This window comes from Ursus arctos, unplaced genomic scaffold (assembly GCF_023065955.2).
Source record: "Ursus arctos isolate Adak ecotype North America unplaced genomic scaffold, UrsArc2.0 scaffold_11, whole genome shotgun sequence".
NCBI lineage: Eukaryota > Metazoa > Chordata > Mammalia > Carnivora > Ursidae > Ursus > Ursus arctos.
The window spans coordinates 70,053,224-70,077,451 of record NW_026622775.1 but is presented as its reverse complement, the minus strand read 5'-3'; the positions used below and the strand labels follow the sequence as shown (position 1 = coordinate 70,077,451).

Genomic DNA, 24,228 nt, shown 5'->3' with positions numbered 1-24,228 from the left:
AAGCATAAGAAGCTTATTTTATGGAAGACGGTGTAGAAAAGGGCACGGGCTCTGCCAATTACTAGCTGGGTGACTCTTGTCGTTTATTTTCCTCGCTTCAAGTTTAAAATGGAAGATAACCGTACCTATCTCAGAATTAAAGATTGCATATCATATTGTATGTAAATTGCTTAGCATAGTGCCCATAGTGGGTGCTTAATAATGTTAGCTGTTTTTATTAAATGAGTTAATCTTGAATCTTAGTGAGATTTGACAGCAGATCTGTTTGACTTTATTATTATTTTTTAGATCTGTTTGACTTTGAGTGGCATACGTGAAATGCGGTTTTAAGAGTGTTGGTTTTTTTTTTTTTAAGATTTATTTATTTATTTATTTATTTGAGAGAGAGAAAGAGAGTGTGAGGCGGGGGAGTGGCAGAGGGAGAGAATCTTCAAGCAGACTCCCTCCTGAGTAGGGAGCCCAATTCAGGGCTCAGTCTCACAATCTATGAGATTACAACCTCAGCCGAAACCCAGAGTTCAGAGATGCTTGAACCAACTGAGGCACTGAGACACCCCAAGAGGGTTGTATTTTATACTTTCCAACTGTAGTTTCCTTAGGAGCTTTTGAAAGGACTTAAACCTAAAATGCTTAGTAAGAAAAATGGTGAAAATTTCCTTGTCTATAGTATAGATAGAATTTTAGAAATCATAAACAGATGTGTAAACAAATATTCGATGAATTCCTACGAGAAGCAACATGTTTCTTTTCATACTTAGAAGCTTAAATACTGTCTTGGAAAGGACAGTATAGCATATAATGGCCTCCCAAAAGTGTGACAGAAAATCAGAACTGTGGAGCTTCCAATGACTAACGACACCATGAAAAGCTTATGACTCAATGGTAGACTGTATCTGGTATGAAAGGTTTGCTCCCTCACTTTACAAATTAATAATCCTTTCAGGTTTAAACTTTGTTGATCAGTAGCCTAAAGAGGTAAGACTTATTAATTTGTGGGGTTTTGTGTGTATCCATAGGTACATTTTGTTCTTGTGACCTGAGGCTTTTGTGGAGGTTTAAAAATAAAATAGGATAAAATAAAAAACTAAAATTTAAAAAAACATAAATAAAATAAAATAGGATAGTTTTAATGAATGGCCAAAGTAATAAAGGTAATTCGTGGATTTATCCATGAAAGGAGGCTACTTATTTTTGACTTTTGCACACTGTTTTATTGAAAACATATGATGTCACTACAAACTGATTGTTTCTGTCAGACTATCACTGATAATGGTTATTACTTAATTGGTTCTGGGAGGGCCAGTTCCCAGTACTTTGAAAGCATAGCTCTGTGACTGTCAGAGAATAGAGGGAATATCTCAAAGAGCTGTGTCAGATCATTGAAATAAAATTACTTGTTCTAATAGGTTATGAAAGGATCTGAAAGCAACTTATGACTTTCAGTAATAATATTTAACATAACCTCTTCAGCAGTGTTTAACTGGTTCATGATTGGAAAAGCAGGTGAGTAGATTAGGAAATAAGTCTGCAAAAGTAGGGCAGGCTTGCTGGCTTAAAATAGGAATGAAAGCAGGGTTATTTGTAGTGAACAGAGATGGCTATTTAGGTAAATCCTAGTGTCCCATGAGTGTAAGACCACACAATAACCTAAAAATAATAGCTTATAGGCCAATAACTTTTAAGGTTCATCTTTCATACTCACTGCAGGATTAAAGTGGTCATCATCGATGTTTTCTTTCTCTTTTATGCAGATTTGTATCCAATGTTTAGGTATATTTACTTAAGAATATCATTTATGTAGTAGATGCATATTGTAGAAGGATACTGAACTGAGTTTGCCTGTGAAAAGGCTGCAGAATTTCTTCACTGTACTTTAGAAACTTAGTTTTAAAAATGTATGAGGTTTTTACTTTTATAAGAAATGTACAGAGAGGTCCTATACTTCCTCCCCTAGGTCTCTGTCCTCCACAGTATCAACATCCCACACTACCACTCCCTATACCAAACCAAGAAATTGACATTGGCACGGTCCACAGAGTTTATTCAAGTTTCACCAGTTATACGAGAACTTGTGTGCACATGCTTGTGTCTGTAGCTCTATGCAGTTCTACCTGTGTAGACTTGCATAACTACGACCACAATCAAGATGTTTAAGTGGAAACGTCACCACGAGACTCCTGTGTTACTGCCCCTTTGTAGCCACACCCATCCCCTTCAAGAAACCAATTTTATTGTTTATTGTTTTGATCATATGCACACTTGGTTTAATTAGGGTTTTTGCTTCTGAGTTGGAAGCACTGTTAAATAATTTTTATTGAAATAAGGTACTCTAACAACAACTGACTCATGGTAAAAAGCTAAGTTAAATGTGTTACCAGGGGCACCTGGCTGGCTGAGTCAGTAGAGCCTGCAACTCTTGATCTCGGGGTGTTGAGTTCAAGTCCTATGTTGGACATAGAGCTTACTTAAAAATAATAATAAAATGTGTTAGCAATTTTGGAGCACTGAAGGCTTTCTTGGAGAATATATATATGCTTAGAATGATAATTCTCAACTCTGGTTGCCAATCAGAATCAGCTGTGGAGCTTAAAAAAAATGGGAGAAAAATGGGTACTGTGGCCCCATTTTAGATTTATCTGGAAAGCAGTGGTGAGTGTAAAAATGCAAGTTAAACAAAAGGATACACAGTATGATACCATTTATATAAAATTTAAAATATACTATGTTGTGTACAGATACATTTGTAACAAATTATATACTTGTGGGAAGGATACACAACTACTTAAATGTAATTACCTCTGGACAGGAAGGAATCAGATGGAGGTTGCTCAGTTATATCTGCAGTATTTTAGCTCTTAAAAATATTTGAAACTCAGGACTCTTGGGTGGCTCAGTTGGTTAAGCGTCTGTCTTCGGCTCAGGTCATGATGCCAGGGTCCTGGGATCGAGTCCTGCATCGGGCTCCTGGCTCAGCGGGGAGCCTGCTTCTCCCTTTGCCTCCCGCTCTCCCTGCTTGTGCTCTCTCTGTCTCTCTGATAAGTGAATAAATAAAATCTCTAAAAAAATCATAATATCGTTATTAGATTAAATGAGAATATATATAAAGCCGTTAGCATAATGCCTGTTGTATAGTTAGCATACAACTAGTAAACATCATGATCACTATTATTATTATTATTATTATTATTATTGCAACTCCAGGTAAGAAAATTGTAATCTAAAATCTGTATTGAAACCTATATTGAAAAGGTTTTGTGGATGTCATTGTTTTGACAATTTAGCACAACAGAAGTAATTACTTATGCATTAGAGATTTTTAACTAACTTGTATCAGCAACTTGAGTGTATTAGTAGTAACAACACAATTGCCAAGTAGGGTATATCCCAGGAACGCAGAGTTGGTTTGAAAATCAATCAGTATTATCTACCATATTGACCACATAAAGGAGAAAACTCATATGATTACTTCAATAAATTCAGAAAAACCAGTTGACAAAACTTCTACACCCATTCATGATTTAAACAAACCTCAGAAAGCAAGGAATAGGATCAGGGGAGCTTCCTCAACTGATGATCATCTAAGAAAAACTTACAGCAAATTCATACTTAATGGTAAAGTATTGAATGCTTTTCCCCTAAGATTAGGAGTAAGTTAAGAATGCCCTTGTTTGTCACTTCTGTTCAGCATTGTAACTGGTCATCCTAGCCATTGAAATAGGGCAAGAAGTAGAACTAAAAGGTGTACAGATTGGAAAGGAAGAAATAAAATTGTCTCTGTTTACAAATTGCAAGATTGTTTATATTAAAAAATCCTAGGTAATCTGCAAAATAACCATTAGTAATTGAATTCAGCAAAGTCAAAGGATATAAGGTGAATATATAAAAATCAATTGTATTTTTATATACTATGAGCAAACAATTGGGAAATGAAAATTTTAAAATCTTTATTTAGAATATTTCCAAAAACCACAAAGTACTTAGGAATAAATGTGACAAAAATGCATAAAATCTCTTTACTGAAAACTGTAGGACATTGCTGAGAGAAATTTAAGACCTAACTATAAGGAGAGTTATATCATGTTCATGATCAGACAATGCAAAATTGTTAAGGTATCAGTTCCCCAAACTGATTTATAAATAAATGCAATATCAATACAAATCCTGGGATTTTTAAATAGAAATTTGTAAACTGATTCTAAAATTTATATGGAGGGGCACCTGGCTGGCTCAGTTGTTAGAGCATCTGACTCCTGATTTAAGGTCATGATTTCAGGCCCTATGTTGGGTGTAGAGATTATAATTTTAGAAAAAATAAAGTTTATATGGAAATAAAAAGACTGAGAATAAGCAAACCAGTTTTCAAAAGGAAGAATAAAGTTGAAAAACTCAAACTACCTGATTTAAAGACTTAATATTATAAAGCTGCAATAATCAAGACAGAGGAGAAATCTTTGTGACTTTGGGATAAACGAAGTTTTCTTAGGTCACAAAAAAAATGAACCATAAAAACTGATAATTGGACAATATCAAAATTAAAATGTTTTGTTCTTCTAAGTATGTTTCATTAAGAAAATGAAAAGGCAAGGGGTACCTGGGAAGCTCAGTTGGTTAAGTGTCCAACTCTTGATCTTGGCTCAGGTCTCTATCTCAGGGTCCTGGGATTGAGCCCCACATCAGACTCTGCGCTCAGTGGGGAGCCTGCTTCTCCCTCTTGCTCTGCCCCTCCCCCTGCTAATGCTCTCTCTCAAATAAATAAATAAAATCTTAAAAAAAAACTTGTATCAATAATATATGAAGAACTTACAATTCACTGATAAGACAATCAGCAGAATTTTTAAAATGGACTAAAGATTTGAACAGATAAATCACAAATGAAGGTATGCAACTGGCCAGTAGCATATAAGAAGACATTCAACATCATTAGCTTCTGGGGAAATGCAAATTAGAACTACAGTGAAATACCACTACATATCCATTAGAATGTCTGAAGCTAAAAATTTCTAGTTTTGACAAGGATGCGAAGTAAGTGGAACTTTCATACACTGCTGGTAGGAATGTATAAAGTTGTATAACTACTTGGGAAAATTATTTAGCAGTTCCTTAATATGTTAATTATGCCCCTTCCATTCTACCCTGGCATTCTACTCCTAGATATTTACCAAAGAGAAATGAAAACAAAAGATTTATTATGTGTATGTTTATAGTAGCTTTGGTCATAATAGCCAAAACCAGGAAATATCCAGCAGGTAAATGGATAGCCATAATATGGTGCATCCTCACAATGAAGTACTACTTGGCAATAAAAAGACACAAACTTCTGATATGTGCAACAGCATAGGTGAATCACAAAAACATGCTTAGTGAAAAAAGCCAGACGTAAATGACTGTATACTGGACAGTTCCATTTATATAAAACTAGAAAAGTGCAAATTTATCTAGTGACAGAAAGCAGATCAGTGGTTGTGGTGCTGGGGGCAGAGGAGAGGATCTTTTGGTAGTAATAGAGGTGTTCTGTATCTTGATCAGGATTGTGGTTTTGACAAATATATACATGTGTCAAAACTTACCAACTTTTACACTTCAGTGTATGTAGTTTATTGTACCTAAATAAACCTCAATAAAGCTTATTAAAAAAAAAAAAGAAGCTATGAAAGCTATACCCTAAAATTAATTCAGGATTTAGTGCAAACAACTTATCTTGGTTAAAATGAGATCTTAAATTAATAGGCTATTGCAAAATTGTACTGAAAGCCTGAAAGAAGGAAATTAATAGAGACTCCTTAGGTACTAGGGACTAGTAGTTTGCTTTAGGAGGATAAAATTTACTTTAAGATACCGCCTGGGGGCACCTGGCTGGCTCAGTTGGTGGAGCACACAACTCTTGATCTCCAGGTTGTGTGTTCAAGCCCCACGTTGGGTGTAGAAATTGCTTAAAAATAAAATCTTTTTTAAAAAAGTGAGATAAATAAAATACTGCCTGGAGTTGGGGTGCCTGGCTGGCTCAATTGGAAAAGCATGCAACTCAGGACTCCTGGGTGGCTTAGTCGGTTAAGCGTGTGCCTTCGGCTTGGGTCGGCTTGGGTCATGATCATAGGGTCCTGGAATTGAATTCCTCAACAGGCTCCTTGCTCAGCAGGGAGCCTGCTTCTCTTGCCTGGTGCTCCCCCTGCTTGTGCTCTCTCTGTCTCTGACAAATAAATAAAATCTTTAAAAAAAAAAAAAAAAAAGGAACAGCATGTAACTCTTGATCTCGGGGTCATGAATTGGAGCCCCACATTGGGTGTAGAGATTACTTAAAAAAAAAAAAATTTGCCTGGAGTTGAAATGCCTTTTAAAAGTGTGATTTAGGGAAAAAAATATTTGCACTTTACTGCTAGCTTTAATATGTGGGTGTGTTTTTAGTCATCTTTTTATACTTAACTGCAAATCACAGAAAAAAATGAGCAAAGGATATGATGTTTATAGATAATTTATAAATTAATACATTTAAATGGTTGATAAACGTGAACTTATAATATATGAACAAAGATATTTGTTGCTACATTATTCGTAATAGCAAAGAAAAAATAACTGCAATATTTAATAATAGGTTAGGTGAATTGTATTATCTCTATGATGCAGACTCTGAAAATTATAGAAGAATATTTGTTGGTCTGAGAAAATTTTAGTAGTTTGCTACAAAATTCAGAAAACAGATTATGGGAATATATAATATAACTAATTATAAAATAATATGTTTAAATGTTTAAAATTTTAAGATATATACCAAAATTTTAAGTGCTTGTCTTTGGAATTCTTGTTTGTTTGTTTAAAGATTTTATTTATTTATTTGACACAGAGAGAGAGAGACAGTGAGAGAGGGAACACAAGCAGAGGGAGTGGGTAAGGGAGAAGCAGATACACCACTGAGCAGAGAGTCTGATGTGGGGCTCTGTCCCAGGACCCTGGGATCATGACCTGAGCTAAAGGCAGACGCTTAACGACTGAGCCACCCATACGCCCCTGTCTTTGGCATTCTAAGAGATTTGTTTTTGTTTTGTGGTATTGTTTTTTGTGCTCTGTAGTCTTTCTTAGATTAGTATTTTTTTTTTTTTATTTTAAGTAGGCTTCATGCCCAACATTGGGCTTGAACTCGTGACCCCAAGATCAAGGTGCACCTGTGACCTTTAGTTTTTAAAAAAATCTTTTGCATTGAGTTGTAATGTAGTATCTTTGATTTGGAGAAATCTTTAAAGAATACTTTGAAGATTAGCAGAAGGTTGATAATTGTTGCTATGTGGGTATTCATAATGCTGTTCCACATTGTATAATAAAAATGTGTTCACATAAGATGCAAAGCTAATTATCACTTCTGACTGCTGGCTGATTTAGATTTAGCTTCCAAACAGAAAGAGATTTTGAATTTTGACAAAAAGATCTGTTGATAACCCATTGATGATCCATTAATGGTCTGGAATCTTTTTAGGCTTTTTGAAACAGGTAGTGAATTCTCCTGTCTGCTGATAGCCAGCGATACTCTGATTCCTGGATGAGTTGCAGCTGATTGGATATTGGTAGTATTACTGTTGCTTGACTCGTTTATAATAGAGTTATATACATTTGTAGATTCTCATTTTATTTATTCATTTAAATAGGTAATACAATAACATGGTATAAAATTTTAAAAGGTATATAGCATAAAGTCTTCTTCCTATTCCTAATTCTGGGCCGCCAGTTGCCTGCCTTGAGGATGTTAAAGCCTATGGTCAAAGACCACCAGGAACGTATCTATAGTCAAAAATAAGTTCACATTTATTTAGCTTGCTACAGCAGGGAATAACACACACCAGAATAACTGGGGCATCTCAGAAGGAGGGAGTTAGCAAAGAAGATATAAAGGTTTTAGGAGCTGGGGTTAGTCATAGAGTGATTTTAGGGTGGAAATTAGTAGTTTGGGTGGAGGCTGGCTGGAATCTGTAATTTAGGTGAGTTGCAGGAATAGTCAGTGGTTTTATCTTTAGAACACTGAGTCCCTCAGGAGTTACAGTTATATCAATTTGTCTATGGTGTTGGAATATAATGAGCTCATGTTTAAAAAAATTTGAGCTGGGATAATATGTAATGCACATTGTGGTTTGGTTTGGTTCAGTTTATCTGTTTTATAAATCATAGTGTTTTTCTGAGTGTTTGTGAGCAATTTGTGGTTTCTCTTTCAATTCTCAGTCTCTGCTTTTGATCATTTGTTAACGAAGTTGGAGGACTTAACATTTAGGGGAAGTGATCAATCAAGATCTGTATCATTGTTAGATAGGTTGTGAATGTTTTTCAAGCTTTTGATGGTTGTTAATTTTGACCTTTATAAGCACCAGGCCACTTTGTTCTGTTTCTTAGATGATCATTTGTTAAATCATCTAGCATGATAGTATGTGACTGTAGCATTTAAAACCCGGAGATCACACACACATGGCATTTGCAACAAACAAAACCTCAAACAAGAGTTACTATTAAAGTTTGAAATAGTGTTCTATATATTCCATATCTATTTGGATCTTACTTTAGTAACCAAGTCATTTTTTCCCCTTTAATTTTGGATATGGATTATTCACCTAGTTAGTGTCTGAACAATTAGTCTTATGCGTGGTGATTGTCAAGGATAAAGGTCTTGGTAGTACTAAGAATAAAGGACAGGGTGTTTATTGGCATCTGGAATCTTGAACTGGCAGAGAGAAGAAAATAGCCAAGAGAATAAAGGGCAAAGTCATGCAAAATACATGGTAATCAGTGGCTTCTGGCATCTCAGAGGTTGTGTTCTGATGATCTTAAAAGTAAATAGTCTGTTTACATTGTCTTCTGCTTTTGGACCAAAACAGTTCTGGAAATCCAGACTCAGCCACGATGTCTGACCATAGCCATGATGTCAGCAATACACATAATTTATTCTCTGTAGTATCAATAGTTATGAGTGCGATACATACCTTTACAGAAGTTCTTTTGATACATCTCCACAAAGTTCAATTCCTGATCTTTAGAAATTACAGCTGGCCACCTTAGGTATGTAAGGAAGAAGCAGAAGCCACTTGTGGATGTTGAGTCTAGTCTTCAGTTAATTTATTATATTAACCAGCGTTGTCAGAATGGAAGAGATTGGAAGTAGAATCTTCTACTAAAGTACCTAATCAGTTTATAAAGAGTTAGTCACTGATTATCCTGAAAGTTAAGAACATACTGTGAACAAAGGAAATTGACAAATCACCAGGCCTTGGGTTTATCCTATAAAATGTATTATAAATTTCACCAGTATAAGCTTATTTAAGCCCAGAGATAAAATCTTTTTGTAGACGGCTATTATGTCATTCTTTGTATGTGAATGTTTGTTTCCTTTAACCTGAAAGATACACAAACATTGAAGCATATTTACTTTTTTTTTTTTTTTTAAAGATTTTATTTATTTATTTGACAGAGATAGAGACAGCCAGCGAGAGAGGGAACACAAGCAGGGGGAGTGGGAGAGGAAGAAGCAGGCTCATAGCGGAAGAGCCTGATGTGGGGCTCGATCCCATAACGCCAGGATCACGCCCTGAGCCGAAGGCAGACGCTTAACCGCTGTGCCACCCAGGCGCCCCGAAGCATATTTACTTTTAACATATTTTACTTACACATGATTAACTTAGGAAGACTGAACTCTTTATCAGATGGTTTTTTCTTTTAACCCAATTTTAATGAAGCAGAAAACTCTCATAATAGTTTTGAGTTAATGAAAAGTTGGAGGATGCCAAACAAAGCTGCTAATTTCTGTAATCCTTTAAAAACATTTTTATTTATTTAAAAGATTTTATTTATTTGAGAGAGAGAGAGAGGAGAGAGAGCATAAGCTGGGGGAGTGGCAGAGGGAGAAGGAGAAGCAGGCTCCCCACTGAGCAGGGAGTCTGACATGACTTGAGCCAAAGGCAGATGCTTAACCAACTGAGCCATCTAGGTGCCCCTAAAAGCATTTTTAATAAGATGAGGGACCAAATCTTTATGTTGCCTAATGGTCATTTATAAACATAAAGATATTGTAGGTGTGAGAAACATCTTAATAGTTTTATTATTCTGAATTTAGAGAAGAACAAATTCAAAAGGAATTGTCATTTGACAAAATATAAGTCATAACTATCCAAACAAATAGTTACAGGCAATATCTTTATTTAATTTCTCTAGATTGTATTTTGAAATTTTCTTAAGTAATTGCTCAAACTCACGTCCCCAAGATCAAGAGTCCATTGTTCATGCCTGAAACAATTGTGTGCTCAGGAAATATTTGCTGAAAGAATGAATGTTAAAATGAATGTTGAAAATGAATGCAAATGAATCTTGAAAGAATGAATTCATGGAAGGTGTTTCAGAGGAGAAAAGGGTTATAATTATACTTGAGGAAAACAGAAAAAGCTGCCTACAGCAAAGAAGGGTGTGTGGGGGGGGGGTAAAAAAAAAGACCTACGTAAAGATGAAAGAATGAATATCATGACTGAAGAATAAGAGGTTGAATGGGGAGACAGAGACCAGATCTAAAGTCTGTGTGCAGCACAAAGGAATTAACATTTAATCTTACAAAAAGCAGTGTGTATGATGGCCATTTATTTCAATACAAAATGAGAATTTATGTTCCCAAAATCCATGTTTTGAGATTTGATTTAAAAAGTAAAGAATGTTTTTATTTTGTTTGAATAAAACAAACAAAAAAAGAGTCAATTGTTCGCTGACTGAGTCAGCCAGGTGCCCCCAGGCAGTATCTTTAAAAACAGTGATTATTAGAAATGTTAACTTTTCCACAAAAGTAAAGAACTTTTTAAGTTTTTTTTTTTTTTTTTAAAAACAAGGGGCGCCTGGGTGGCTCAGTCGTTAAGCATCTGCCTTCTGCTCAGGGCATGATCCCGGCGTTGTGGGATCGAGCCCCACGTCAGGCTCTTCCACTGGGAGCCTGCTTCTTCCTCTCCCACTCCCCCTGCTTGTGTTCCCTCTCTCGCTGGCTGTCTCTCTGTGACATAAATAAATAAAATCTTTAAAAAAAAAATAAATAAATAAATAAATAAATAAAACACAAGATTTATGAGTATTTCAAAATGCACAGAGAGTTCACAGAGTATTTTGATGATTTAAGGGATGTCTTATCTGGGCACCAAATAGTTTTGCTTTTTTGACAAAAAGGAAATTAAATTCTAGGGTGGGGGGTTGGGGTAACCTGGTGGTGGCTATTAAGGAGGGCTGCGTGTTATACATAACTAATGAATCATTGAACACTACATCAGAAAATAGGGGCGCCTGGGTAGCGCAGTCATTAAGTGACTGCCTTCGGCTCAGGGCGTGATCCCGGCGTTCTGGGATCGAGTCCCACATGGGGCTCCTCGGCTGGGAGCCTGCTTCTTCCTCTCCCACTCCCCTGCTGTGTTCCCTCTCTCGCTGGCTGTCTCTCTGTCACATAAATAAATAAAATCTTAAAAAAAAAAAAAAAAGAAAATAATGATGTACAATACAGTGGCAAACTGAACGTTAAAAAAAGGGAATAATGTGGGGAAAAAAAGGAAAGGAAATTATATCCTAGTTTTACTCCATTTATTATTCATGAAGAATTTACATTAAAAGAATTTATAAGCCCTTATTTTTAAGCAATTATTTTATTTTTTATGATAAGCCTCTCACATTTGACTAATTTTGTCAAAAATTTTAACATACTTTATTTCTCCCTTCAAATTCTTTTTTGCAGCTATTACAAACCCAGACAAATAAAGTGTACTTCTCTCAGACATTATACCCTTATAGTATACTGTCAATTTTTTTTCCGCTATATTCTTTCACATCTTGGTGCAACCAGAAATTTCTTTTTTTTTTTTTCCAGCTTTACTGAGGTATAATTGACATATAACATGTAATTTAAGGTGTACAATGTTTTGATTTGTTACGCCTGTATATAATGATTACCACCATAGGATTAGCTAACAACCTGTAACACCATAAAATTACCATTTCTTTTTTGTGGTGAAACACACATTTCTCATTTAAGGCAAAATTATTCTCTTTATTTCTAGATAAACAAAAGCGCATCTGATACTATGCCTTCTCATTCCCTTGTCTTCACACATATTCTTTTACATTCCTTCAAATCAGTATAACTGCAAGATAATGTTGTAGTTAAGGGCCAAGTGAAAGGGGATTTCTGAAAGTGTTAGAAATTTCTACCACCTGAATAATCTCATAACTTCCAGAGAATTAAAAATTATAAGGGCTTTTCATTGTTTCTTTTCTTTTTTTCTTTTTAAGATTTTATTTATTTATTTGAGAGAGAGAGCACACGAGTAGGGGAGTGGCAGAGGGAGAGGGAGAAGCCGACTCCCTGCTGAGCATGACCCTGGGATCATGACCTGAGCCGAAGGCAGACACTAAACTGACTGAGCCACCCAGGCATCCCAAGATTTACTTAGTTTTAGAGAGAAACAGAGAGAGTGCAGGGGTGGGGGGTGGGGAATAGAGAATCTCAAGCAGACTCCGTGCTGAACATGAAGCTGATTCAGGGCTCCATCTCAGTGAGCTGAAATCAGGAATCAGTCACTTAACCAACTCAAGTGCCATCCAGGTGCAGCGTCTCTTTTCTTCTAAGGTGCCTTTCAGATAATCTTGTTCATGTCAATAGTTCCTCAAGAGGACATTTGTAATTCAGAATTTTTTCTTGGTAAAATTATTCCATTTGTTGAGTTATATTCACAATCTGAAAACATGAAAGAAGTGGATAGAGGAGGCACAGAGTGGACATGGATTTAGAGTGAGAAAACTCTTAAATGACCTGTAGTAAGGATGGTAAGGATGGTGCTTTTGCAACCACCTCTCTTCACAAGACAGGAAGTGACACCAAAGATCAGCTGTCATCAACTGAGGACTTGTCAGAACCTCTGTTCCAGGCAGACAGAACTAAGCAAAGCATATCTTAAGATTATAAGGACTAAGGAAAGTCCTTAGGAGGTTTTAGAAAACATGACCCAGGGGCGCCTGGGTGGCACAGCGGTTAAACGTCTGCCTTCGGCTCAGGGCGTGATCCCCGCGTTATGGGATCGAGCCCCACATCAGGCTCCTCTGCTGTGAGCCTGCTTCTTCTTTTCTCCCACTCCCCCTGCTTGTGTTCCCTCTCTCACTGGCTGTCTCTATCTCTGTCAAATAAATAAATAAAATCTTTAAAAAAAAAAAAAAAGAAAGAAAACATGACCCAATACAAAGTTTATGTGAAGATGCTGGTCTGATGAGACCTTCTGAACTTGTCAGCTTTTGGAGATGGCTGGAAGATAGACGTATCAGGCCTATGTCTGTTCTGTGCTGTGGACTTCCTTTATAGATGAATGACACTCAAGATACTGAACAAGGGGCGCCTGCCTGCCTCAGTCGGTAGAGCATGTCACTCTTGAGCTCATGGTCGTGAGTTCAAGCCCCATGCTGGGTGTAGAACTTATTTAAACAACAACAACAACAAAGATACCCAACAAGCAGGCAGATGATAGGAATGCTGTTAATTACGTAGAAGTCAAATTTCACTCATGAACAGTATAATCTGATAAGACTTACAGTCAGAGAACCCAACTTTCACCTTGATCCTGAAGTGCTCAACAAAATTGCTGAAGCTCAGATACCTCGCTGTCGCAGGCAGGGTGGCCTTAAGCAGGTAGAAATCAAGTGGTCACTTAGGTGTACACTATGACAAAGCCATAGGTCTTTCCAGAAACAAGGAGGTCAGCTGAATCTTAGTGGAAATGCCAGTTGTTAAATAGTAGGACATCCATAAACTAAAGATCATCAAGGATTTATTTGTAGTTAAGAAAAAAAAACCCCACCAGGTTTATTTAACTTATTGAAACAAGCAGAGAGAACCAGAGGAATGAGGGATCGTCTCAAAAGAGGGGGACAGTTAAGAAAATCTGCTCATTGAGGACTGTTGTTAGATTAGGGACTGTTGTTAGATTTTAGGGTGGAAGTTTGTAATCTGAGCAAAGATTAGTTAGAATTTGTACATTAGATGAATTGCTAGAACTCATGAAGTTCTAGTATAAGATCAGATCTAGTGTCGGGGCACCTGGGTGGCTCAGCTGTTAAGCCTCTGCCTTCGGCTCAGGGCCTGATCCAAGGGTCCTGGGATTGAGCCCCGCATCGGGCTCCCTGCTGTGCTGGGAGCCTTCTTCCTCTCCCACTCCCCATGCTTGTGTTCCCTCTCTCCCTGGCTGTCTCTCTGTCAAATAAATAAATAAAATCTTAAAAAAAGATCAGATCTAGTGTCTGTGCAATTACTATTAAATTAGTTTGTATGAGGCCTTATCTTGGAACATGTGGATTTGAAGTCTGGTGCGAAAAGGAGTTTGAACTCAACACCAAAAAAATATCTGATTAAAAAATGGACAGAAGACCTGAATAGACATTTTTCCAAAGAAGACATACAGATGGCCAACAGACACATGAGAAAATGCTTCAACATCACTGATCATCAGGGAAATGCAAATAAAAAAACCACAATGAAATATCACCTCCACCTGTCAAATGGCTCAAATAAAAAGCATAAGAAACAACCAATGTTGGCAAGGATGTGGAGAAAAGGGAACTCTTGTGCACTGTTGTAGGAAATGTAATTGGTACAACCACTATGGAAAACAGTATGGAGATTCCTCAAAAAGTTAAAAATAGAAATACCGTATGATCCAGTAATTGCACTACTGGCTGTTTACCCAAAGAAAATGAAAACACCAACTTGAAAAGATATATGTATCCCTATGTTTATTGCAGCATATTTACAATAGCCAGGATATGTAAGCAGTCTAAACCTAAGTGTCCATCAATAGATGAATGGATGAAGAAGTGTATACACACACACACACCCACACCCACCCACACACACACCCACACACACACACACACACACACACACACAGGAATATTACTTGGCCATAAAAAAGAAATTAGATCTCACCATTTGAGAAAACATGGATGGGCCTAGAGGGTATTATGCTAAGTGAAATAAGCCAGACAGTGAAAGACAAATACCATATGATTTTACTTGTATGTGGGCTCTAAAAAACAAAAACAAATGAATAAACAAAAAAAATAGAGAGTAAACTGGTGATTGCCAGAGAGGAGGTAGGGAGGAAGGGTGGGTGAAATAAATAAAGAAGAAAAATGAAAAAAAAGAAAAAGGAGTTTGAGTTTAGATAGTCTGTGATGCATGTTGTGGTTTGGTTTGGTTCAGTTTATCTGCTTTGTAAGTCATAGCACAGTTATACGTGTGGCTTTTTTTTTTTTAATTTATTATTTATTTATTTATTTATTACATGTGGCTTCTGTTGCAATTCTAAGAGAGCCTGTGTTAGTTTCTTATGTATTTAAAACTGTTATTTGTAATTGCTGAAAGGCCTTAGAAAAGAATTTTGACTTCAAGAATTCTGCATTAGTTTTCTATTGCTGTGTAACAAATTACCATAAACCCAGTGGTTAAAAACAGCAACCAGATTTTAGCTCAAATTTCTGTGGCGTGGACTTCTCTGCTCAGGGTCTCAGAGGCTGAAATCAAAGTGCCCAACAGGCTGAGTTTTCATGTGGAGCCCCTAGGGAAGAATTTACTTTTAAGCTCATTGAGGTTTTGTCAATTCCTAGTGGTAGTAGGAATGAAGTCCCTATGTTTTGCTGCCTGTCAAGCAGGGGTCACTCCTAGAGGCTGCCTGCATTCCTTGCTACATGGTCCCCTCTATCTTGAAGCCAACAATGCAGAACTTGCAAATGAAATCTCTCTCATACTTCAAATCTCTGAAACCTTGTACGTATGTTACCTCTAGATTCAGATTTAAAGGTCTCATATGATTAGATCAGGCCCACCTGGGTAGTCTTATTTAAAGGTCACCTGATTTGGGACCTTAATTATGTTTGCAGACTTCCTTCACAGCAGTACCTACATTATTGTTTGATGGAATAACTGGGAGAAGATATGTGTATATCATGGGCCAGAAATTTTGGGGGGCCTACCTCCTGCCTACCATAATGTCTTTTTAATGCTTTGAAGCATAAGCCTCTGTGTCATTTTAGTAACTCTTGGTGGTTTTAGGTGTAACTTAAATTTGAGGTTGAATTTTTCAGTATTACTGGTAAGAGTCAGTTTGGGATACAGCTCTGCTGATCTGAGAAAAGTCTTATTTATAAAACTGATTACCATAGAGAAAGCTAGTGCCAATGGGTTGCCTTTTTTTTTTTTTTTTTTTTTTGGCCTTGGCATCTGTTACCTTTCTTTCAATAAAGTCTATAAAAACTTGGAAAAATTGGAATGTAGGGCAAAGCAGATAGGAAAAAAACAAACCCATCTGTAGTCCACACATTCTTCCTTACACTTTTCATCATTTTCTTCCAGTGTTTATTGTTCAGTTTAAAGACTATCATTATAATCATATAGTATGTGAAATAATTATATATACTGACTTCTTAAGTATATGTTTTTCTCTGATTATAAAAGTAATACAGTCATTGGAAAAAGTTTAACAAAATAGGAAAGTAAGAAGAATAAAATAATTTAGAATCTTGTTACCCAGCACTAATACTGAAGTATATTTCCCTAGTGCCTTTTTTAATGTGTTCTTTAGTCACAGTTTAGATCCTATTGTATGGATTTATTTTTAAGTAGAGTTAACACTGGAACACTTATAGATTTTAAGTAAGAGGTATTTGACATACTATATATTGCCAAGTAGTTTTTTGTGTCCTAACCTTTAAAAATGACTTCACTGGGGCACTTGGGTGGCTCAGTTTTAGGGCATCCAACTCTTTATTTCGGCTCAGGTTATGATCTCAGGATTGTGGGATTGAGCCCCATGCTCAGAGGAGAGCCTGCTTGAGATTCTCTTTCTCCCTCTCCCTCGCCCCCTGCCCCGGCATGCACACACACTCTCTCTTTCTAAAATAAAATAAATCTTAAAAAAAAAAAATGACTTTATATGAGTTTTAGATTCATAAATGTTTCTTTTATTTTCAAAATTGTACATATGTATGTATGTGTATATATTTGTTGTGTATATGTATTGATATAGATTCATAATCAAATTTAATGAATAGTTTAAAAAACCCGAAAACCCAAAAAAGTCCAAATTGACTCACTCCCTAAGGGTCCCTGACAGCTGAGTTTTCACTGTTATCATCAGTGGGCCAAGGGTATCAACATTTGCACTGGCTCTTCCATCTTATCGCTTGGGACAGGATGCCCTGGCTCTGGCATCCATATACAGGAGAGCAGCTCGAGAGAAGAAAATGCTTTGAAAAGAGGTCTTTTTCTTTTTTCTTTTTTTAAAAAGTTTTATTAAGTAATCTCTACACCCAATATGGTCTTGAACTTGATCCTGAGATCAAGTCGCATGCTCTTCTGACTGAGTCAGCCAGGAACCCCAAAAAGACGTCTTTTTTTTTTTTTTTCAAATAAGTCATTTATCTTTTAGAGGGAGAGAGCATGTATGTGCAAGCAGGAGGAGGAGCATGGGGGAGGGAGAGGGAGAGAATCTTAAGCAGACTCCTGAGGGTGGAGCCCCAATGCAGCTGGATCTCATGACCAAGATCATGACCTGAGCCGAAAACCAGAGTTAGACACTTAACTGACTGAGCCACCCAGTCACCCTCCCCCCTCAAAAAAGAGGTCTTAAAAAGAACATTCTAGACTTAATAAAACAGAGCACTCTGTGCCTCCTCTTACATCTTCTCCAGGTTTCTTATACTGACTGTCATGCCAGAATGTTTCAGCTGAAGGTACAGACTGATATCAGACCTCAGTGCAGTGTTGTTCTGCAGAAATACTGATAGACTGGGCTCTTTTGCTATGTAAATTTTTAAAAAGATTTTGTTGATTTATTTATTTGAGAGAGAGGGAGAGAGGGAGCATGCAAGCAGGGGGAGGAGCAGAGGAAGAGGGACAAGTGGACTCTGAGCTGAGCCTGGAGCCTGACCCAGGGCTCAGTCCCACAACCCTGAGATCATGAGCTGAGCGGAAGTCAAGAGTTGGCCATTTAACTGACTGAGCCACCCAGGCACCCCTCTTGCTATGTGAATCTTTTTTAAAAAAGATTTTATTTATTTATTTATTTATTTATTTATTTATGAAAGAGCATGAACGGTGGGGAGGGGCGAAGGGAGAAGGAGAAGTCAACTTCCTGCTAGGCAGGGAGCCTGACATGGAGCTCCATCCCCGACCCATGAGATCATGACCTGAGCTGAAGGCAGATGCTTAACTGACTAAGCCACCAGGCACCCCTTGCTATGTGAATTTTTAAAGAGTACAGAAAATCATTATTTGAGTTGCCTGGCAATGAAAATAGTTTATTACTTACTATACTTTTACTTTTGAGGAGAGAGGAGAGGTAAAGACAGGTATTTTGTTACGTTATTTTCCTTGCAGAGTGTCCAAAATGTAATTTGGATGTGGTTATCAACCATATCTGTTAACAGTGGGGTGAAAAAAAAAAATCATTCCAGAAACTCCTTTCCTGGGTTTGGAAAGGAACTGAAACAGAAGATGTACGCACAAGGCAAAGTTTGAGCTCAGAGTTGCATAATCTTGAAATCAGCCTGGACTTCGGAGTCTAGGGTTCAAAGTGAATAAAGCTTGATTTGAAAATCTTTAGTACCATGATGTCTTCATTTTAAACTGGGAATTTGACATTTTATTTTGAACCAAGTATTTTTAAAATATTTGCTTTTTATCAATAGTTTATTTTTGTATTTTTATCCCTTCTGCTTATTTTGAAGAAAAAATGTTGATTTTTTTTAACAACTAGCAAATCAGAAAATATTTAGTTTATGCAACTTCTAATTATTTTTGAAACATTTGGGAATGTATCTACTTTAGTGTTTTCCCTATAATACGTGAATAAATATTCTCATTTGGGAAATATAGGATGGACAATTTAAAAAGAGCTCTGATTTAAAGGTATGGTTAGAGGCATTGGTGACTTTTTTTTTCCTTTGAAATAGAATATGACAGATTCTCTTTTTCAAGAAATGGCCACAGCAATATTTCTAGTCTTACATACTCACAGAATTTTGCCACTCTTCATCACCAGGTGGAATCCATTTCCTCTCCCCTTGAATTTGGGCAGGCATGTGACTGTTCCAACCAGTTGAGTGTGGTGGAAGTGATATGATGTGACTTCTGAGGCTAGAATATAAAAAAGATACAGGTTCCTCCTAGCTTTTTCTTTAGCGTGGGATCCATGTTCTTGGAACTCAGTCACATGAGCAGGCCATATGTAGATATTCTCATCCAAAACCTGAGCTAAGACTCAGCCAATAGGGGCGCCTGGGTGACTCAGTCGTTAAGCGTCTGCCTTTGGCTCAGGTCATGATCCTAGCGTTCTGGGATCGAGCCCCGCATCGGGCTCCCTGCTTGGTGGGAAGCCTGCTTCTCCCTCTCCCTCTCCCCCTGCTTGTGTTCCCTCTCTCTCTGCCTCTCTCTCTATCAAATAAATAAATAAAATCTTAAAAAAAAAAAAAAGACTCAGCCAATAGTCAGTGTTAAACCACTGGATGAGGGAGGGAGTGAGTGAGCTTTCAGATGATTCCAGCACTTGGCGGTCAAGTATCCAGTGGAACTCCAGACATCATGGAGGAGAAACAAGTCAGCCCCACTGTTTCCATTGTCTGAATTCATGACGAGAGGTAACAATAATTATTGTTGTTTTAAAGCCACTAAGTTTTGGGGTGCCTGGGTGGCTCAATTGGTTAAGTGTCCGACTCCTGATTTTGGCTCAGTCATGATCTCAGGGTTGTGAAATCAAGCCCTGCATCAGCCTGCTTAAGATTCTCTTTCTCCTTCTGCCCCTCCGCCTCTCTCTAAAAAGAGAAGGGAAAAAAAAAAAGAAAAAAGAAAGCTACCAAGTTTTAGGGTAATTTGTTAACAACAGTAAATAATTACATGCACACTTTAGACATCTGTTGTAGGGAAACAATCAGATTTGGGCAAGGACTTATATACAAGAATTTTCAATACAATATAATTTAAAATTGTATATAGTTTTTTTTGAAATAGCCTGTCAGTAAAAAAGTAGTTAAATTTATGATACATACATTATTTCCCCAAAGAAATTAAGTTTCTATATTTTCAAAAAAAATGTTTGAAGAATTTCTACATAGTCAATTCTGTTGTAATGGTTGTCAGAACTAATCAAATTGTATGCTAATGTAAGTAAAGATGATTACGAAAAAAGTATGTATCTGATTAAGGACACGTGCCCAGAATATGTAAGAACTTTTGTTAGTTAATGGAAATAATACATTAAGTAAATTTTTAAATGACTAAAAAGATTGATTAGACATGTCCCAAAAGAAGATAGTAGCTAAATGGCCAATAAACAGATGGAAAAGTGCTCAACATCACTATTCATCACAGATATGTAAATTAGAACCACAAAGGGATACCTGTAGACACTATTATGGAATAAAATTTAAAAGCTTACCAATACCAGATGTTGGCAAGGGTATGGAGAAACTAGAACCCTCACACATCACTAGTATGAATAAAATAGTATAGCCCTTTGGTAAACTGTTTGACAAAACTTATGTCTATCCCCTATCCTTGTGGTCCCACCCCCAGATATACACACAAGAGAGAGGAGTGCTTATGTCCACTGTAAGACAGGTAGAAGAATGTTCATAGCAACTTTTATTCATTTTATTTTATTTTTTTAAGTAATCCCTACACTCAGCATGGGGCTTGAACTCACAATCCCAAGATCAAGAGTCACAGGCTCACTGACTGAGCCAGCCAGGTGCACCCATAGCAACTTTATTCATAATAGGTCAAAATTGGAAAGCCTATCTAGTAACACATTTTGCTGTTTCTAGCCTAAGGCTTAGCATGTAACTATCTGCTTTTAGTTTAATATGTGATATTAACGAAAATTAATGTAGGGCATCCCACTCCCCAGTTTTCTTTTTCTTTTTGTTATGTTCAGTTAGCCAACATCATTAGTTTTTTACGTAGTGTTCCATGATTCATTAGTTGCTTATAACACCCAGTGCTCATCACAACATGTGTCCTCCTTAATACCCATCACTTGGTTACCCCATCCCCACTCCCCCCCCCTTCTGTAACCCTCAATTTGTTTCCTAGAGTCCCGAGTCTCTCATGGTTTGTCTTTCTCTCTGATTTCTTCCCATTCAGTTTTCCCTCCCTTCCTCTATCGTCCTCCGTGCTATTGCTTATATTCCACATATGAGTGAAACCATATAATTGTCTTTCTCTGCTTGACTTATTTCACTTAGCATAATCCCCTCCAGTTCCATCCATGTTGATGCAAACGGTAGGTATTCATCCTTTCTGATGGCTGAGTAATATTCCATTGTATATGTTAACCACCTCTTCTTTATCCATCATCTGTTGAAGGGCTTCTCGGCTCCTTCCACAGTTTGGCTATTGTGGACATTGCTGCTATGCACAGTGGGGTGCATGTGCCCCTTCTTTTCACTAAATCCGAAAAATATGGAACACTACACGAATTTGCATGTCATCCTTGATCAGGGGCCAGGTTAATCTTCTCTTTGTCGTTCCAATTTTAGTATCTGTGCTGCTGAAGCGAGCACCCAATTTTCTGACTTCTAAAACTGTTTTGAAATTTCTTAAAATCTTTCTGTGATTTTGATTTTGGAGGACTAAAAGAAAGAACTTGTAGATTGCCCAGAACACTAATTATAAAAATGCTAACTTTTTCTCTATATTCAGCTCAAATATTCCCTTACTCTTGGATCATTCTTTAGTTTGATTATTTTTTTTTTTAAAGATTTTATTTATGTATTTGTCAAAGAAAGAGAGTGAGAGAGAGCACAAGCAGGGGGCAGCGACAGACAGAGGGAGAAACAGGCTCCCCACTGAGCAAAGAGCCCGATGTGGGTGGGACTCAATCTCAGGACCCTGGGATCATGACCAGAGTTGAAGGCAGATACTTAACCAACTGAGCCACCCAGGCGTCCCTAGGTTAGTTTTTGATTAGTTTTAACTGCTCTTACACTTTATTTTCTTATTTGAACAGTGTCATTCATTCATTCATACATTTATGTAATCTCTTCACACAATGTGGGATTCACACGACCCCAGGATCAAGAGTCACATGCTGTACTGTCTGAGCCAACCCCTATTTCTGTTTTTTTGTCTTTGACTCATTATATTAGTTAAATTTAATGCTGTTTGTTTTTCAAGTAGACACTTTAGAGCAGTGCTATTGAATATAACCTTCTGAACTGGTGGAAATCTTCCATATTTATGCTGTCCGATGTGATAATCACTAGGCACATGAGGTTATTGAGCATTGAAATGTGGCTAGTGTAACTGAGAAGCTAAATTTTAAATTAAAATAAATTTAATTTTTAATTTTTTAAAGATTCTGTTGATTTATTTGAGAGAGAGAGATCACGAGCAGGGGGAGAAGCAGGATCCCATAAAATTCTTATGTCTAATGTACATATAATAAAATAAAACCCAAGCCAGTTGCCTGGGACACCTGTTAACAATGCAAATGCCCATGGAGGATCTCCAAAAGTTTTGATTCTACCAGTCTGAGGCCCAAGAATCTACATTCTAAACAAACACCCCAGCTGATTCTGGTGAATATTGTTCCTGCGTAGGTGATTTAAATCAGGATACTTGAGGGTAAAAGAGGATGCTATTAAATCACATTAGGACAAGATAAGTAATCTGAGAATATCCTAATTGGCATACTCGGACATATGGTTGCTGTACCTGGGGCATATTTTTTAAAAAAAGAAGTTTAAAGTTTACTTGAAAAGTTCCTTCTATTTCCTTTCATGACTAAACTTAGCTAGATTTCCTTTAGTCTTCTCAGGAGGGTGGCTGTTCCCACTCTTTATGAATCAACCTCAACTATAGTGTATATACAACTTTCTAATAAAGGAAGATGGAATTCAGAGCTTCTAAACATAGCTAGGAGTAACTTGAGGGGAGGTAGGATCTTCTCCTTTAAAGTTGAAGATTCTTTTCTTCTGAGTTGAAGGAAATTGATTTTATTTGCCCTTAGCTAAAAACTTAGGACTCTTCTGGAACTTTCTGTTACATATGTTGTCTCAAGACAGTCTTAATTCCTCTTAGTGTTCCTGGCTCAGCTGTGTCCCATTTCTCTTAGCTGGGCATAATCCCCTTGATCCATTTCAACCTTGCTTTTGTTTTCATTTAACTAAGTGATTTGTTTACTTGTTTTAAGTAAATTACAACTGAAGAATTTGAGAGAAAGAAAAAATAACGTTCTAAATTTCTTTCTCAAGAGTTCCTTAGGTTGTTGTCACCTCTTCTTACATAACATATATGATATATAGAAAAAATGGTTTTCCTGCTTTGTAAGCTGTTACCTGATTACAACTGAGTATTGCAGGAAAATTATTTTTATTAGTAGTAATAATACTGCTACTAGAAGTCAAATAATATCTGTGGATCTCTTGTCTCTGGTACTACCTCTATTATAATACCTTTTTTGTCAATTCCAACATATTTGATTTTATATTATTTCATTTTGTTTTTAGTTTGTTGGCCAATTTCTTTTATTTACAAAGTGGGGATTAAAAACAAGCAGGCTTCCTATGGGGTTCATTTCAAAATGGGGAAGGGCAGATTAACTAGCCAGAAATTGAGAGTAAGAGTTTGAAAACCAAAAAGAGGTAAATTAAGTATGAAAAGGGGAATGATTAAATGTGGAACCTTCCATTTCTTTATTTTTCTGGATCAAGATTTCAGAGGACTTGGGGTTCTCTGAAGTCACATACAAGTAGCTCTTGATTGAACCTTATTTAAATTTCTCTAGGGGCGCCTGGGTAGCGCAGTCGTTAAAGCGTCTGCCTTCAACTCAGGGCGTGATCCCGGCGTTCCGGGATCGAGTCCCACATCAGGCTCCTCCGCTGGGAGCCTGCTTCTTCCTCTCCCACTCCCCTGCTGTGTTCCCTCTCTCGCTGGCTGTCTCTCTGTCACATAAATAAATAAAATCTTTAAAAAAATAAAAAAATAAAAAAAATAAATTTCTCTAAAGAAAATTTTTCTAATACTTATACTGTTCAGTTTGAGTAATTTTTCCACTTTTTATTTATTTGAGGGAGAGAAAGAGATAGTGAGAGAGAGCACTGAGCTGGGAGGAGAGGGAGAAGCAGGCTCCCTGATGAGCAGGGAGCCCGATGTGGGGCTTGATCCTGGGACCCAGGGATCATGACCTGAGCCCAAGGCAG

General features: G+C 37.0%; 1 protein-coding gene and 1 non-coding gene across 5 annotated transcripts in view; one reads left to right on the top strand and one right to left on the bottom strand.

Moving 5' to 3' along the window:
* PPP3CC (protein phosphatase 3 catalytic subunit gamma) overlaps positions 1 to 24,228 on the top strand; it is a 99,568-nt gene that overhangs the window by 10,009 nt on the left and 65,331 nt on the right. The window lies entirely within an intron of this gene.
* LOC113270077 (U6 spliceosomal RNA) lies at positions 21,482 to 21,588 on the bottom strand. The gene has a single exon (XR_003321676.2). It is a non-coding gene; the product is annotated as a U6 spliceosomal RNA (small nuclear RNA).